This window comes from Gigantopelta aegis, chromosome 4 (genome assembly GCF_016097555.1).
Source record: "Gigantopelta aegis isolate Gae_Host chromosome 4, Gae_host_genome, whole genome shotgun sequence".
NCBI classification, from domain to species: Eukaryota; Metazoa; Mollusca; class Gastropoda; order Neomphalida; family Peltospiridae; genus Gigantopelta; species Gigantopelta aegis.
Window position 1 is genome coordinate 38,115,415 of NC_054702.1, and position 17,909 is coordinate 38,133,323.

The window sequence follows — 17,909 nt, forward strand, 5'->3', positions numbered from 1 at the left end:
ATAAAAAAGCAGATGGCAGAAAACTGCATGTATTTTTCCCTATGCAATCTCAGTAAAGACGATATCGGCGACATCGTTGCAGTCTCATGTGGGGAATCTGTATATTTGTAGTTTTTTTTTGTTTGCGATTTGTGTCTGGACAAACTTTGGAGGAAATCTAACGGCAATTAAAGGTAGGAGAGTAATTTTTTGTAGTTGTTAACAATTTGGTTCGGACAATAGTTCTTTCTGCCCATTCATGTATTAACTTGGCTCAGCCATTGTGCTATTTCTCATTCCAACCAGTGCACCACGACTGGTATATCAAAGGCCGTGGTATGTGCTATCCTGCCTGTGGGATGGTGCATATAAAAGATCCCTTGCTACTAATGGAAACAAATTAGCAGGTTTCCTCTAAGACTACCCGGTATATATCAACAAATTACCAAACATTTGACACTGAATACCTGATGATGATTAATAAATCAATGTGCTCTAGTGGTGTTGCTAAACAAAAGAAATCTTAACTTTAACTGGGCTCAGCAGTTGTTTAATGATGCTGACTATCAGCGAGAAAGTGTGCTAAACAGCAATGGTACAACTGTCCTAATTCTGCTGATTTGTACTGAACATGCAGATACGGTGTTATTCAGCTTAGTCCATACATACCTCTGACGTCGTCGCACTATTGTTGTAAGTGTAGATTATTTTCCTAGAATCTGCACCTGCAATCAATGCCCTTTGATTGCACCTGCAATCAATGCCCTTTGATCTTTCTGTGCTTTCTTGTCAGGGATTCGAACCCACTGCTGACTGAACTTGTACCTCAGATTATAAACGAGTACAGTGTCTTAACCCAAGAGGCCATACATCTGCATCATCGAATAAACGTGTAATTTAAGCCTTATAAACCTGATACTAGTCATAGTAATGTATTCTTAGGGAATTGAACGAAGACCGTCGAATACTATATCACAGATTACACGTTTAGCATGTGTACCATGCATAATGCCATTGTTGAGACTTTACTAACCAAATTGTTCAGGTTAGGTCCAAAAGGGTCCTGTTTTCAAGTTTTTCATTATAAAATTAGGTGACCTTTGATATACCAGTCATGGTGCACTGGCTGGGACGAGAAATAGCCCAGTAAACCCACCGACAGGAATCGATCCCACTCCTGACCACGCACCATGCGAGCGCTCTACTACTGGGCTATGTCCTGCCCCTCCATCCAACAGGTGACTGCAGTTTGAATGCACGTGTTACCATTATGTATACTGTTATTAGCACAAATTGGCCACACTTCCTATAATTACCTGTCTGTATTGTGCCCGGGGCTGTTACCATTGAGGCGTTATGTTTGCTATGGATGTGTCCTGGACATTGTGGTGATCAACACACTCCACTGTTTTCCATTTGCACCACACCAGCAAATTCTGTTTGACACAGCAGCTGTATTACTCTATGGCTGGGTAATCCCAAATCATGGGGACGCTGAAAACACTGAAAACAGTCGGTGAATCAACCATTGTACAAATATTTTATAACCGAATGTAAGCCCAGTTCATTGCAGATTGCAGGTTATAAACATTTAAAATATTTTCACTTTGATGTCAATGAGGGTGTTTGCCCCAAGTCTGATGTCTATTTACTGGGCGGAGCGAAACGTATTTATGAGAAACAAACAGAGTTAAGCTTCTGTATATATGTGAGGGCGGGAAGTGTAAATAAACCAGGCTCTATATTTAGAGCCGCTTGTGGCTTCAATTTATGATGGGAGAATTGTGACAGGGAAATTGTCTTATGGCTTTGTGCTTGCGAGACAGTGTGCTTTTATTTTTTATAGTCATCTGGAAGTGAGTTTGTTGTATGTTAAAGATTAGGTGTTTTGTTTTGTGATGTGCCAGGCCCTTACCTAGGGTGCATGCAGCATACCCAGTGACCACTGAGGTTCGTTTTAGGTCCTTTTTCGAAAGTTATGCATCCATCAAAAAAAATTAAAAAAAAATTCTGCTATGGCAAATTTATAAAAGTATAAAAAGGTCTATTGAAGTACATTAATTTTATACAAGTGACTACAGAGTTCAACTTCATGTTCAGTATATATAACACAAGTGCACACATCTTAAAGTACCTCTCCTCTTTACTGTCCAATTTACTCCCTCCCCCCCCCCCCCCCCACCACCATTCTCTTCCATTTCATTCCCCCTTGTCATTCTTCCCTAGTTCATTTAAAATCATTTAAACTTCTTTGTGAAAACTGAAGAAAATAGGACTAACATATATATTATGTTGTTTAAATAATGAATACTGTTTTATAGCCCCTTGTATACAGTTGGCATAGTGTTACATGTAAGTCTTGTAAACACTGGTGCATAATAATTCAGACAAAGCCAAATAGTCCCACATATCCATGTCACTACATTTACCACAAGTGTGAAAGGCGGTCAAATGTGGCATATGATATCTGTGAAAATGTGGTGTATGATAATACTGACAACCCAGATTGTCCCATATCCATATGATTATCTTTACTGTAAAGTGTAGAAAAAAAAGCAGTCAAATGTGGCAAATAATATGTGTGAAGAAAAAAAAAGCCCAGGTAACTGGAAACCCCTTAATTTAACTGCCAAGGGGGATTAACTGTTCTTATTGATAGAGGCTCATGGGAATTGCCTATTACCCGGGTGCAACACCTGATGTAACCCGCCAACAATAGCGAGGTGACTGGGTTTACATCCATGGGTCTTTGGGGTTGTCAGTCATGACCCATTTTCTGCCTTAGTAAAACTCCACTGTATGATTAGTGTGGTAAGGCAATATGAAAGTAAACACCTCCACCGGGGTAATGTTCGAACATCACTGTCAGGTTTTTTTGTAATGGAAGGATGTTGGTTATAGACGTGGGTGTGAAATTTACTTCATTGAATATTAAATTCTTTGGAAAAAAACAAAATCCAGAAGAAAAAAGTTACCTGAGAGGTATGCAGGGATCAACATACTGGTAGTGGCCTGTGAAAAGAAAGAAGGAAGGAAGGAAATGTTTTATTTAATGACACACTCAACACATTTTATTTACGGTTATATGGCATTGGACATATGATTATGGACCACACAGATATTGAGATAGGAAATCCGCTGTCGCCACTTCATAGGCTACTCTTTTCGATTAGCAGCAAGGGATCTTTTATATGCACCATCCCACAGACAGGATAGCACATACCACAGCCTTTGATATACCAGTCATGGGGCACTGGCTGGAACGAGAAATAGCCCAATGGACCCACCGATGGCTATTGATCCTAGACCGACCGTGCATGAAGCGAGTGCTTTACCACTGGGCTACGTCCCACCCCCCTGTGAAATGAAGTATATATATATATATATATATATATATATATATATATATATATATATTTATAGACCTAGCAGGAGAAATTGTTAATCACCCAGGGGCCTAATTCACTAAACTCTCGCAACTTTGCGATCTCGCAGTGCAATGCTAAAAGACTTGCAAAGAGGATGCTTTGTTGTCTAGCAGAGCCTAAGAGAGCTTTGTGAATTAGGCCCCTGATGACAGGGGTGTCATCGGTCTAGGATTGATCCTGGTCAGTGGACCCATTGGTATATCAAAGAAAGAAATGTTTTATTTAACGACTCACTCAAAACATTTTATTTACGGTTATATGATGTTAGACATATGGTTAAGGACCACAAAGATTTTGAGAGGAAACCTGCTGTTGCCACTACATGGGCTACTCTTTCCGATTAGCAGCAAGGGATCTTTTATTTGTGCTTCCCACAGGCAGGATAGCACAAACCATGGCCTTTGTTGAACCAGTTATGGATCACTGGTCGGTGCAAGTGGTTTACACCTACCCATTGAGCCCCGCGGTATCTGGATTAAAAATCCCATCCCTCAACTGGGATCTGAACCCAGTACCTACCAGCCTGTAGACCGATGGCCTAACCACGACACCACTGAGGCCGGTGGTATATCAAAAACTATGGTATACATGTGCTGTGTTACATATATCTGTGGGAAAGTGCTTGTAAATGATCTTGCTGCTATTTGGATGAAGTAGTGGTAGGATATAGTCCAGTGGTGGTCCATTGGGCGATTTCTAGTTTCAGCCAGTGCACTACAACTGGCAACTCAAAGGCTGTGGTATGTGCTGTCCTGTTTGTGGGGTGGTACTTATAAGAGATCCCTTGCTACTAAGAGAAATATGTAGCTGGTTTTCTCTAAGTCTAAATGTCAAAATTACCAAATATTTGACATCCAATAGCCAGTGACTTTTAAATGAATGTGCTCTAGTGGTGTTGTATATGTGGTGGCAGCAGGTTTTCTCTCACTGTCTCACTGTCACAATAATGATATGTAAAGCTAATTAGCTGTAGTTTAAAAATGTGCTGAGATGTTAGTGAAGAAATATTCCTTTCCTTTTCTAATAAAGTAAATTACAGCGAAACACCTTCAAAACGGGACATGTAAAAGATCCCTTGCTACTAATGGTAAATGTAGTCGCTAAGTGGGTTTTCTCTAAGAATTACCAAATGTTTGACATCCAACAGCTGATGACTTATAAATCAACGTGCTCTAGTGGTGACGTCAAACAAAACAAACTTTAAGTTAACTTTTTTAAAACCCAGTAATACATTTTATCCACATACACATTACTCTATCAGATTACCTGCAAACCAGTCTTATGTGACTTTGTGTTATCAATACAGGCGGAAAGTTTGGCTGTGTGCCTAGCTGTAACAGGTGGCTTTCATATGTGACAGGGTTGAAAAAAAAGAAGACTTGCTGTCATTGATGACAAGTGAATGAAATGCAGTGTTATGTATGTGCTGAGATTTGCAGTTTATTTATAACTATTACCTGTTAAATCCATTAGTAGAAAACAGTTGGATGAGACCCCCCCCCCCCCCCCCCCCCCCCACACACACACACACACACACAGATATAGAGAGATATAGAAAGAAAGAAAGAAATGTTTTATTTAACGACACACTCAACACATTTTATTTACGGTTATATGGCATCAGACATATGGTTAAGGACCACACAGATTTGGAGAGGAAACCCACTGTTGCCACATAGGCTACTCTTTTATGACAGGCAGCAAGAGATTAGAGAGATATAGATATATAGATATATATAGATATATATGCATAGTATTTTTTTCTTTTATGTGGCCATGGTAACATCAATATTTACAAAAATGGTAAATAAAAGATATGAAAATTGAGAAATAAATATTCATATGGAAATACATGTAGGTTGTTTTGACCAATAAAATATTTAATATACAGAATATTTTTCTCAATATACAAAATTATACATGTATATATTTCTTTTTATACACAAAAAACTCCACAACCTTCATTCATTCATTCATTTGAACTTATTTGCGTGTGCTTATATCCAATTATGGTTCAAGCACGATGTCCTGGGCACATACATCAGCTCTGGGTTGTTTGTCCAAGACAGTGGATTAGTTGTTAGTGAGAGAGAAGAGTGTGTAGTGGTCTTACACCTACCCATTGAGTCGTTAAAACTTGCTCTGGGTGGGAGCCGATACTGGGCTGCGAACCCTGTACCTACCAGCCTTACACCACCGAGGCTGGTACCCCACAACAACCTTTTTGTCCTTTTGTCCATATAATAGTAAGCATTTACTTGGAATTATAGATTTGCCAAATACAGATAGCTTGTACAGTGGACCCAGATTATGTGTTAACCATAGACCTAATTCACTAAACTCTTGCAATGTTGCTATTTCTTGACCGTGCAATGCAAAAAAAAAAAAAAAATGCAAGAACTAGCAGGACGTAGCCCAGTGGTATAGCACTCACCTGGTGTACTGTCAGTTTAGGATCTAGTCCTACTGGAATGGCCCATTGGGCAATTTCTTGTTCCAGCAAGTGCACCACAAACTGTATATTAAGGCCATGGTTTGTGCTATCCCATCTGTGGGATGATTCATATAAAAGATCCCTTGCTACTAATGGAAAAATGTATCAGGTTTTTTTCACTAAGACTATAATGTCAAACTTTCCAAATGTTTGATATCCAGTTGTCGATGATAAATAAATCAATGTGTTCCAATGATGTCTTTAAACAAAACAAAGAGAGCTATGTGAATATAATGAATGTTGTGGCAGCAGTGGGTTTCTTCTCGACCATGTGACAAAGTATTACCATTAGCATGTGCAATTCTTCTTCTGCGTTCAAACACTGTTGGTTATGGCTCTTAATTTAGATCAGGATTTGTATGTTCCTGATGAACTGTGTGGCGTTGATCAGTTCACATTTGGTTCCCCATAGCTTGTCTCTAAAGTGCTACTGGCCAAGAGCGTGTTCTCTCCGTGGTGTATACATGTGCAATTAAATTGAACATTCCTTTTTTAAATGTACCTGTATGGTAATTATACATTTTAGAACATCTCGGTAAATGAGCTACTATTTCACCTTTTTATTCCCATCATCTAGTCTTATCTAGAATGTGAAAAATAAACTCCCAGAGGGTGACGTTGGCCTATGAGTAAATAGTTGATGACATGTAAATTGGTGTATTTTGGTGCCTACAAACATGGGGTCATGGAGAGAGGAATTTTAAGTGAAAGCATGTGTAATTGGCCGTATTAATTTAGGAATGGTAAACTATTTGACACGGGAGATGGGACACCAGTGGCTGGCATGTGATTCCAGATGTGTGCGGGTTTAATTGAGTCAATGATCCCGATCATACGTTTACACAATCTGATTAAATGTGCTTTCACAGACATTGCTGAAAAAAATCTCATTAGGATAGTATATTTGCATGTAATTGTATCTAACGGTGTAACCTTCTTCTTTTTTTTTTCTTTTTTAAAAACAAGTTTAATTACACATCATTATTTGGTGTTGGTTTTCAATCTAAAACATTTATTTTTTTCTTGCACTAATTTGTTTTTTTAATTCTTCATAATCAAATATGGTTGTGTATTATGGCTTTATTTTTACTACCAAATATTTATATTTCTCTCCACTGTCGACTGTTTAAATACATTTCATTGTGTGTGTAGGTTTTTTTGGTTGTTGTTAGTTCCTGTATTGGTCAGTTTTAGCTGTGTTTTTTGGTGTGGGCTACGTTGTGACAGATGTGTTAGTAAATATGTTTTGGGGTTTTCTTTGCCTGTCTGACGTGCTGTTTGCTGTTTCTTTTGCAGGCGGAGCGCCCTGGCTGTTTACGTATTAAATTTGGTGAGTAGAGTGCACAGTGTCAGGGAGAAGGAAGCGTCTGACTGGTTTACATTTTCGAAACTGCATGGAAAACGTGCCACGTTGATGCCACATTCTACACCCGTGTGTGCCAACGTTATCCCAGCATGCAGCCATGTTTGCCTTTGCCACCCCCCCCCCCCCCCCCACCCATACTCCATTTGCAGGAACACCTGACTGCAAACAAGTCCACAGAGCCAATGTCCCACAATTCACTGCTGCTGTCCCATAATTCACTGTGCCGGCTCTGCGACCTTTGACCTTTTTGCGGCCCTAGTATTGATCCCCGAAATGTCTAACATTTAACTTCCTGTCTGTGGGCACACCACGCTGATGCAATGTTTGTCTGATCTTTGCTGTGTTTCTTTAATATTTGACAAACTGCATGATTCAAACACTTGCCACACCAATCCCAGCATGCTCGGCTGTTTGCTTTGACCCCGCTCTGTTTCACTAACATTTGGCTTCCCGGGTGACCTTCTCGATCCCAAAAACAAACAGTGGTTATCGTTTTTATTTTAATGGCATTGAAAGTCAGTGGCACTGCCATGAAAATTGTTTTAATGTTCCCCATCTCTAAATGTTTCCTGATTACCTGGTATGCCGCGGTACTTTTGATGTTGCCGTGGGAATTGGGAGCTGTAGGTTAATTTGCTCATCATTTTCAGGCATTTGAAAAGACCATCATCCAATGTATAATGATAGAAAGAAATAAGGGAACACTTGGTCTTGTAGATTAAATTTCATTTCATACCAGCATTACAACAGGGTTTCTGCCAAAAGGTAAAACTGGTATGGCGCCATATCCCCCCCAAAAATTGCAGATTTTTGTTTTTGAAGTTAACCTTTTGACAAAATTAATTACTTTTATCATTACTGTACGATTTTCTTAACCCTAACCCTAAACATGGCCCCGCCATACCCTCTGTTGACTGTGGTTGCATTCAATTCCATAGTGCCATACCCAAAAATTTCATTCTGGCAGAAACACTGGCGTAGTACCGTAATACCTGTATAAAATGTAACAATGTAATGCAGGAGTATAATCCTTCCCAAATGGAATGCCTTTTTTATACTATGGAATTTACTACAAGTTATTTATTTCTGAACCAATTAATTTCTAAATTGCACACAAAAATAGTGGATTTTTTTTGTTGTTATTTCCAAAACACTTTAACTTTTCTTCTTACTCAACTCAAGCTGAAATTATTTACAAAAAAACATTTTTATAAGTGGATGGGATGGACTATAAGTGTCATTAATGTGGAATTAAATGTCAGTCATGTGGGTTTGACTGCCAGTAACACAGTTCACACCCTGACTATATGTATGGATGAGGTTTTTGATTGCAGTCAATATTTACTGTGATCCCTTATTGTTTTGTCCATCAGTATATTTGCCTCTGGGCACAGTTAATGTGTGAAGCAGGCACTTGCATGCTTTTCAAACATTTAACAGTTTTGTTATCACAATATATTTTTTATTTTATAAGAGATTTAAAAAAAAAATAACATGATACCTTATACAAGGAAGGGAGGAATCTTGTACTTAAGAGTTTAATTTGTGGATGAAGTGTGTAAAATGTCTTTGTCCAGAGACTTCTGTAGCTTTCAGTATTCACTTAACTAAATTTCATTTAATTTCATTTCATTTCATTTCATTTCAGTCCATAATTACTAATTTCCTTTTCTTTGGGTAACAGGAATATTTTACTCACACAATTTTCTTTACTAGCCTGTATATATTTTGCCATAAATCGTCACTGAAAATCTTTAATGTACTTAAATATGACCTGGATCGATCCCCATCGGTGAGCCCATTGGGCTGTTTCTTGTTGTAGTCAGTGCATCACGACTGGTATATCAAAGGTCATGGTATGTGCTATCCTGCCTGTGGGATGGTGCATATAAAAGATCCCTTGCTACTTATGGAAAAATATGTTTGACATCCAATAGTTAATAATGAATAAATCAACACTCTAGTGGTGTCGTTAAACAAAAACATACTTTTCCAATATAGCTGATGATTAATAAATCAATGTGCTCTTGTGGTGTCGTTATACAAAACAAACCGTAACTTTTAACTTTAAATATGACCCAATTCTAAAGATCCAAGTCACAGTGGCAGTTACTTTACCCCAGAACTGTCAGCATTCAAGGCCGCTATCCGTACCAACCAGTGCTCCACAACTGGTGTAACAAAGGCCGTGGTATGTACTATCCTGTCTGTGGGATGGTGCATATAAAAGATCCCTTGCTGCTAATCGAAAAAAGAGTAGCCCATGAAGTGGCGACAGTGGGTTTCTTCTCTGAATATCTGTGTGGTCTCTAACCATATGTCTGACACCATATAACCATAAATAAAATATGTTGAGTGTGTTGTTAAATAGAACATTTCTTTCCTTCAAGGCCGCTATCTGTAAAAAGTGTCATTGTACATGCATGTTGTTGGTGTCAGCTTTCCTATGGTGCGTGTCACCGAGTGCATGCAGTAATCTGTTACATGCATGTGTACGTGTAACATGCCTGCATACATTGTACTTGTGCATATTTCTGTACTGTATTCATCCCAGACCTGAATACTAAGACAGTGTGCTCATAACTGAACGATCTTGACAAGTACTGCATCATTTGTGGTGTATACATGTAATTAATACAAATTATCACAATAACTCACGATATTAGTTTTTCCATGCAGAATAAACATGAGCACAGGGTTATCTCCCCCTACCATATAAATACAGTGAAACTTCTCAAAACCGGACGCTCTGTAAACCGGAATTCCTCCAAGACCGGACATTGTTCACAGGCCTTTTTAAAAAATCAGTACAGAGAAAATAAACTGTCTAAACCGAATACCTCTTAAAACTGGACATTTTACTTGGTCCCGAGGGTGTCCGGTTTAGGGGAGTTTCACTGTATATTGTAGAATAGGTGGAGACTTTGTAGATACTACAGTTTTCTGGGACTTGATTCAGGCAGAGTAATTGTCCCCATTTTAAAGTTGTTTCAACTAAACTACATGTTACATGTCGTAAGACACATGTACCTTTCATCAGACGGGATCTAGCTCAGTCGGTAGAGTACTTGCCTGGGGTGCTTGAGTCATAGAATCGAATCCCTTCGTTGGACCCATTTCCCATTCCAACCACTGCCTCAGTACCACAACTGGCATATCAAAAGCCAATGTGTGTGATGTCCTGTCTGTGGAAAAGTGCATATAAAAGATGCCTATCTGCTAATGGAAAAATGTAGTGGGTTTCCTCCAAGACTGTCAAAAATTACCAAATGTTTTACATAAAACAGCCAGTGATTAAATAAGCAATGTGCTGTAGTGGTGACAAACTTTTAAGTTATATCAGCATCTATAGGATTCTGTACCGGCCTCGGTGGTGTCGTGGCAGGCCATCGGTCTACAAGCTGGTAGGTACTGGGTTCGGATCCCAGTCGAGGCATGGGATTTTTAATCCAGATACTGACTCCAAACCGTGAGTGAGTGCTCCGCAAGGCTCAATGGGTAGGTGTAAACCACTTGCACCGACCAGTGATCCATAACTGGTTCAACAAAGGCCATGGTTTGTGCTATCCTGCCTGTGGGAAGCGCAAATAAAAGATCCCTTGCTGCCTGTCGTAAAAGAGTAGCCCATGTAGTGGCGACAGCGGGTTTCCTCTAAAAACAGTGTCAGAATGACCATATGTTTGACGTCCAATAGCCGATGATAAGATACAAAAATCAATGTGCTCTAGTGGCGTCGTTAAATAAAACAAAACTTTACTTTTTACTATAGGATTCTGCAGATTGCAACAATGGTAATTTTGTTTGCATGACAAATAAATTGACAATAAATGACAATAAATTGACCACTTCTTTCTTATTTTTATGAATCATGTAGGATTCAGGAAAAAAAACCCCACCCAGCAACAACTAGAATTTTGTGCTATATTTATTTTAACTTATTTACCTTCTAAGGGTATGAAGAAGGAAATGTTTTATTTAACGATGCACTCAACACATTTTATTTACAGTTATATGGCATCAAACATATGGTTAAAGACCACACAGACATTGAGAGAGGAAACCTGCTGTTGCCACTTCATGAGCTACTCTTTTTGATCAGCAGCAAGGGATCTTTTATATGCACCATCCCACAAACAGGATAACACATACCACAGCCATTGATATAACAGTTGTGGTGCACTGGCTAGAATGAGAAATAGCTCAATGGGCCCACCGACAGGGATCGATCCCAGACCGACGGCGCATCGAGCGAGCATTGTACCACTGGGCTACATCCCGCCCCTCAACTTGTATGAATGATGCACTATTATATTTACATGCTTTTACACTGTTATAAAGCAAATATAAAGCAAAATGCCCCACCCCCATTCCCCCCCCCCCATTTCCTACCATGGGCGTACAACCCTGGGGGGGGGGGGGGGGGGGGGGGGGGGGGGGGGGGGGGGCCAAAACAGTGGGGAAAATTCGGACAGTTTTTATCTGGGTAAAATTTTGGGCAAATCAACCCCTCCAGTCCCCCTAAATCAAAGAGTCCCCATACGCCCATGCTTCCTACGGCAGTGTTTAATTTAATTTTGTTGAAAACATGAATACAAAATTATGTTATGTTTTTATTAGTGGGGTTTGTATACATACATAATATCTTGTATACATACATAATATCTTGTATACATACATAATATCTTGTATACATACATAATATCTTGAATACATACATAATATCTTGTATACATACATAATATCTTGTATACATACATAATATCTTGAAGTCTCTGTCATATAATTTGCTTTGTTTTACTTGACCTTTGATCAGAATAGAAGATTTAATTTTTTTTTTTCAAATTCCTAAAACTTATAACAAATTATACAACAAAAATGGCAACAAGAAAAACTGAAATAAGCTTGACATTTTAAATACAAAGTTCTCCTTTGTGTTTTGCTGTGGTTGACAGTAAACATTTTGTTGAAAATAAAAATTGATTGAAAGCGTGGAATTCTACAAATTTGTTTTTGTGAACAAGTGGAGAATTCAGGCTCCAAATATTTTATTAACAGGTTGTGTTGTCTGTGTTTTCCGAGTAAATTTGCCGTGGTCCATTGTTGTGGCAAGCTTGAAATGCCGGAGTCCGGACCCTGTGTACCTTTTTCTGTTTAATTACCCTCCCCACACATTGCTGTCAACAGGGTCATTGTTAGACAAATATGCAGACATGTGGGAAAAAATAATCCGGGCACAAATATCCTTCAGTACTTTGTAAAAATTAAAGACATTTTATGTTGTGAAAGGTATGAGTTAATGTTTTCCACGGGTGTAAGAATAAATGTAAAGTTAATGAATTGAATATTTTGGGAGTTTGTTTCAGAACAAAGTGTAGTACTTACTTACAGCTAGTAAAGCCTTGATTCTTTTCAAAATTGTTTGTTATCTTAACACTCTGTGGTGGTATATGGGATTTTTCTCCAAATATATATGTATACATCACAGAAAAATATGTTTGATATAATATATACCTATAGTCCATCCCATTATCCTACAAAAATGTTTTTTGTAAATAATTTCAGTTTGGTTTTGACGTAAGAAGAAAAGTAAAAGTCTTTTGGAAATAATAAAAAAGTACTATTTTTGTGTGCAATTTAGAAATAAGTAACTTGTAGTAAATTCCATAGTATAAAAAAAAGGCATTTCTTGTGGGAGGGACTATACTTACAACTTTATTATTCTACAAAAATGTTTGTTTTTTGGTTTTTTAAAATAATTTCAGTTTGTTTTAATGTAAGAAGAAAAGTAAAAGTCTTTTGGAAATAATAAAAAAAAGTACTATTTTTGTGTGCAATTTAGAAATAAGTAACTTGTAGTAAATTCCATAGTATGAAAGAAAGGCGTTCCTTGTGGGAGGGACTATACTTACAACTTTAGTATTCTGTATATTCTATTTTCAAAATTAGCTGAACTTGTTTTAATTAATGTCTTCTTTTAGTATGACTGCGCCATAAAGTATATTCAATGTTGCATTTTTCAGCTAAAATAAACATTAAATATTTTAAAACTATGAAAAACCCAGAAAAATCCTGACCGGAAAAAAGGCTATGTGTCTGTTTATTACAACTACACCATAAAATATTTTTAATATTGCATTTTGTTACCTTAAATCAGCATGAAAACCCCCCCATAACTGTAGGTAAGAGGAATTTTTGTAAAAAAATTTTTATAACATTGCCTAAGCATGCATCGGTCTTGTTTGTCCAACCTCTCACACGATGAATTGAAATAATCATAATATGTATGGAAAATATGCTTGCCAATGCGTATCGGTGCCAAACCGAGAAGGTCAAAATCTTTAATCATATTCCATGGATGACAAGTGCATAGAATGTACTATTCTGCTTCGGAGAGGTGCATTTGTAGGAGAGATTTATGGAAATACTAATCGGTCTATTGAGCTTGTGGTCAGGCCTGCTGCCAAGTCATCTGGGTGTGAAGGACAGACTGGGTGTGCGTTCCTTCCCGTGCGTTTATTCTGAGCTGAATTAAAAGACCACAATTGCAACGGCAGCTCACAATTAGCCGGTGGATTACAAGGTTTTTCTTTCGTGTCAAGGTGTCAATTGTTTGAATTATACGTTGCCGTGTGTTAAGTCACAACTGAAGAAAGGAAATCTGTTTTGCATTGATTAATTGTGTAAGCTAGGAGGTTATCAAGTACAAACTGGCTGTGGTGGTGTCATAATTAAGCCATCAGACATAAGGCTGGTAGGTACTGGGTTCGCAGCCCGGTACCGGCTCCCACCCAGAGCGACTCATTGGGTGTAAATAAGACCACTACACCCTCTTTTCTCTCACTAACCACTAACAACTAACACCTAAGCCACTGTCCTGAACAGATAGCCCAGATAGCTGAAGTGTATGTTGAGGATAGCTTGCTTGAAACTTAATTGGATATAAGCATGAAAATAAGTTGAAATGAAATGAAATGAATCAAGTACAGGTCGCCCGTGGTTGTATTCGCTGGTTAAGCCATCAGCCTTGAGGCTGACAGTTTAAAGTTAAAGATTATTTTGTGTTTAATGACTCCGGTAGAGCATATTAATTTATTAATCATCGGTTACTAGATGTCAAACATTTGGTCATTGTGACATGTAGTCAGAGGAAACCTGCTACATTTTTCGCTACACAATTAAACAGTAATTGCTAATCTATTTTCATTTGATTAGAAATGTCACTAATCAAGATTTTGAAAACAAAATGTTCCCTGCAAGGGATCTTTTATATGCACTCTCCCACAAAAACCACACACAGAGAATAGGTCCACTGATGGGACTTGATCCGTAGACTCTAGGACCTTGGATGAGTATTCTACTGTCTGAGCTACAGACAGGTGCTGGGTTTGCATCCAACTACCGGCTCCAGCTCGTGACGTGCAATGCCACTACACTGACTTCTTTTGCACTCTGACCACTCACAAGTAATCATTAACCCAGGGGCAGAACATAGCCCAGTGGTAAAGTGCTCGCTCGATGCGTGGTCGGTCTGGGATCGATCCCCATCGGTGGGCCCATTAGGCTATTTCTCATTCCAGCCAGTGCACCACAACTGGTATATCAAAGGCCATGATCTGTATTACCCTGTCTGTGGGATGGTGCATATAAAAGATCCCTTGCTGCTAATCGAAAAGAGTAGTCCATGAAGTGGTGACAGCAGGTTTCGTCTCTCAATATCTGTGTGGTCCTTAACCTTATGTCTGATGCCATATAACCGTAAATAAAATGTGTTGAGTGCGTCGTTAAATAAAACATTTCCTTCCTTCCTTCTTTCTCACTCTGAACACTCACAACTAATCATTAACCCATATCCTGGACAGCTTGGGGACAATGCTTGAACCTTTAAGGTCAAAATAAACACAAAAATAACTTTGAAATGAAATTAAAAAAATCTTGGGTACACTTTATTCCCAACCAGTGCCACCCACGCATGTATCATACTAGTGCATCAAAGCTAGGCTGTATTATGAGCTGTCCAGTTTCTCAGAAAGTGAATTAGGCTGGTAATTAAAACACCCGAGGGAAAGAAGGAATAAGTAGCCTTAGACATGTGACAATGCACTCAATCAATATTGTTTCTTTTATTAAGTCAAATCTCCCACCGCTATTAAACAGAGCATACCATGTATATAATAATAATATAATCTGCCTACAACAACCGCCTTTATCACTAAAAAAATGTGCTTCAGTTAAAGGGACATTCCTGAGTTTGCTGCAGTTTTTAAGATGTTATGTAATTATATATCAAATATATTTTTCTGCATAAAATATTAGTGGTTGTATATTAAACGTGTTTCTGATTGTTCTAATATTTGTACTAGGTTAAATTTCATTTTATTTCCTAAAATATATTTTTTTCGGACGTACGAAATTATTTCAAGACAAAATCCAGTTTGGGCTTCTTACAAATATTAAGATGACCAGAAACACATTGAATATACAGACACTGATATTCTAAACAAGAAAATATATTTAATATGTAACTTTAATCGTAGAAATATATTTTATTAGTCGGAAACATTTTACAATGCAGCAAACTCAGGAATTTCCCTTTAATTTTCACCTGCTCTAAACAGTACTACTATAGTTAATTTTCACCTGTTTTAAACAGCTACTACATGTACTTCTGTTAATTTTCACCTGTTTTAAACAGCTACTACATGTACTTCTGTTAATTTTCACCTGTTTTAAACAGCTACAACATGTACTTCAGTTAATTTTCACCTGTTTTAAACAGCTACTACATGTACTTCAGTTAATTTTCACCTGTTGTAAACAGCTACTACATGTACTTCACTTAATTTTCACCTGTTCTAAACAGCTACTACATGTACTTCAGTTAATTTTCACCTGTTCTAAACAGCTACTACTTCAGTTAATTTTCACCTGTTTTAAACAGCTACTACATGCACTTCGGTTAATTTTCACCTGTTTTAAACAGCTACTACTTGTTAATTTTCACCTGTTTTAAACAGCTACTACATGTACTTCAGTTAATTTTCACCTGTTTTAAACAGCTACTACATGCATTTCACTTCATTTTCACCTGTTTTAAACAGCTACTATATGTACTTCAGTTAATTTTCACCTGTTCTAAACAGCTACTACTTCAGTTAATTTTCACCTGTTTTAAACAGCTACTACATGCACTTCGGTTAATTTTCACCGGTTCTAAACAGCTACTACTTGTTAATTTTCACCTGTTTTAAACAGCTACTACATGTACTTCAGTTAATTTTCACCTGTTTTAAACAGCTACTACATGCACTTCAATTAATTTTCACCTGTTCTAAACAGCTACTACTTCAGTTAATTTTCACCTGTTTTAAACAGCTACTACATGTACTTCAGTTAATTTTCACCTGTTTTAAACAGCTACTACATGTACTTCAGTTAATTTTCACCTGTTCTAAATAGCTACTACTTCAGTTAATTTTCACCTGTTTTAAACAGCTACTACATGCACTTAAGTTAATTTTCACCTGTTCTAAACAGCTACTACTTGAGTTAATTTTCACCTGTTTTAAACAGCTAATACATGTATTTCAGTTAATTTTCACCTGTTCTAAATAGCTACTACTTCAGTTAATTTTCACCTGTTTTAAACAGCTACTACATGCACTTCGGTTAATTTTCACCTGTTCTAAACAGCTACTACTTCAGTTAATTTTCACCTGTTTTAAACAGCTACTACATGTACTTCAGTTAATTTTCACCTGTTTTAAACAGCTACTACATGTACTTCAGTTAATTTTCACCTGTTCTAAACAGCTACTACTTCAGTTAATTTTCACCTGTTTTAAACAGCTACTACATGTACTTCAATTAATTTTCACCTGTTCTAAATAGCTACTACTTCAGTTAATTTTCACCTGTTTTAAACAGCTACTACATGCACTTCGGTTAATTTTCACCTGTTCTAAACAGCTACTACTTCAGTTAATTTTCACCTGTTCTAAACAGCTACTACTTCAGTTAATCTTCACCTGTTCTAAACAGCTACTACATGTACTTCAGTTAATTTTCACCTGTTTTAAACAGCTACTACATGCACTTCACTTCATTGTCACCTGTTTTAAACAGCTACTACATGTACTTCAGTTAATTTTCACCTGTTTTAAACAGCTACTACATGTACTTCAGTTAATTTTCACCTGTTCTAAAGCATTTACTAATCTCTTAAGACCACCTTTTGATGGTCCTTTGGCTGGTTACATCCTTGTTGAATTGTTTTGGTTTTGGTTACATTTTCAGAATACAGAATATTCAACAACGTTTACTGAGTGTATAGACTGGTATTTTCATGAATCTTTAGTTCAGCCAGTCATATTGGCCAGTCCGTGCATGCCTCTGCATACATTACCCAGAGATGGTGGATCTTGCCAGGCTTTATCAAATCAGCCAGTAATACCGTGTCATTATACTCTTTGATTACTTTATCATTAGAGGTGCATTTCTGTAAATTTGACTTTGGCTCCAGAGGTGGGACCGGTGTCGTCTTGACTCAGACTCCATACCATACAGACTCCGCCACAAAAAGTCAAGAGCTGCTTAAGATTCCCTGCATTGCTTGAGGTGCCAGAAAGATTTGGATAACGGAGTT

At 37.7% G+C, this 17,909-nt stretch overlaps 1 protein-coding gene across 1 annotated transcript in view; it reads left to right on the top strand.

Moving 5' to 3' along the window:
* Window positions 1-17,909, top strand: part of LOC121370507 (transmembrane protein 135-like) — a 205,596-nt gene that overhangs the window by 16,587 nt on the left and 171,100 nt on the right. The window contains exon 5 of the mRNA XM_041495790.1: window positions 7,198-7,231. The gene's annotated coding sequence lies outside the window, so the exon portion shown is untranslated. The remainder of the gene's footprint in view (window positions 1-7,197; window positions 7,232-17,909) is intronic.